The following is a 1423-nucleotide window of genomic DNA, read 5'->3' as shown; positions in this document are numbered from 1 at the left end:
TTCTTCTATGCCCAAGGTAAGGCTTTCCTGTATTGATAGAAGTGTTCACTGGACGCGGTGCGATGCCGCGTCGCTGTGAATACTTCCGTTTTCGTACACCAGATGTGATGCTATGTCGCATCATTCTACCGTTCTCCTGTTCCATGTAAGTCCTCCTTTGTTATTAGATAGATTGGATTCAACCCTTGTGTCGACGCGTTCCCGCATAGGCACAAGTGAGTTGTTAGCTAGTGGGGGTTTTGATAAGGGTAATGGTCACTCGCGGTCGATGCTGACGCGAGATCTGGGACCATACCCCTTCAAGTCCCCCCAGTCTAGTGTTGCTGCCACATACAAGGTGTATGTGGGAGGAGTACTGGACTATGGTGTTTGGAAGGTAGTTTGGAGTCTGGAGAAGATCCTAGACCATGTGTGGTCTTTTCTGTATGTAATTGAAGCTGGAGGTCCGGAAGGGTCATCTGACGCCTCTTCCGTATCGGTGAAGGAATCTCGTCTGATGCGAGATTCTCAGCCGATTTATGTCACCAGGTGGTCTGCCACCTGTTGTTGTGTCGAAGGTCTCTTGGAGACCTTGTTAGTAATGCTGCACAAACTTCGAACCAACCTCTGAGATGGTGGTTCGAAGGTATGTGGAGGTTTCCCATCCTTTAAAGGTGGGCTTTTCTTCATACCAATTGTTGAATTGGTGCATGAAGAAGAAAAGAAACTTTTGGACCAATCTTTGAGACTGGGACCAAAAGTTGCTGATGCTTGCAAGTGCTTTGCTCGAGCTCTATGTTCAGCATCGAGTTATGAGACGACGATCCCTTTTTTGTGGGGTGTTCGTGTTTATCGTCATAGCTCTCTAGTAACCGCATGTTCTTTGCGGTTACCTCGTTGCGTCATTGTTGGCCATGTTTGGTCGAACAATGTATATTCATACTATGGGTAAATAAACATGGTCATAGGTAAGGGAATGCCCACCATTGTTTATTCTATGCGGCCCATAGTCGGGTTAACAAAGTCATAAGCAGACTTGTTACCGCTGTTCGGACGCTTGTTGTTCGACGAGAGTTTATTTAGAGCGCTGTTCTGCGTTCGTTTTGGAGCCACTTACCTTCCCGCTCCAATACCGAGTTTGCCATGCAGTAGCATTGTTCGGTGATGTGGAGTGAGCTTGGCTCTTCCGTAGCAACCACTCTGCGGAAGCTATGGTTATGTCCGTAGCTCCTCGTGAGTGTCTGTGGTTTTGTATTACCACATTTGTTCGAAGCGGGTGTGGGTCGGATGTAGCTCTTGAAGGTTCAGGAGACAGGGTTGCTGATGTGCGTTCGCGTGCATACCCTTCCTTCCTTTTGTTAAAGAAGGTGTTCATGTACCCTCTGCGGTTGTGAACCGGGCAGGAGGGATTTGAAGCTTGAAGAGAATGAAGGCAATCCGGTTC

The sequence above is a fragment of the Helianthus annuus genome, chromosome 10, assembly GCF_002127325.2.
Source record: "Helianthus annuus cultivar XRQ/B chromosome 10, HanXRQr2.0-SUNRISE, whole genome shotgun sequence".
NCBI classification, from domain to species: Eukaryota; Viridiplantae; Streptophyta; class Magnoliopsida; order Asterales; family Asteraceae; genus Helianthus; species Helianthus annuus.
This window is presented reverse-complemented; position numbering follows the sequence as displayed.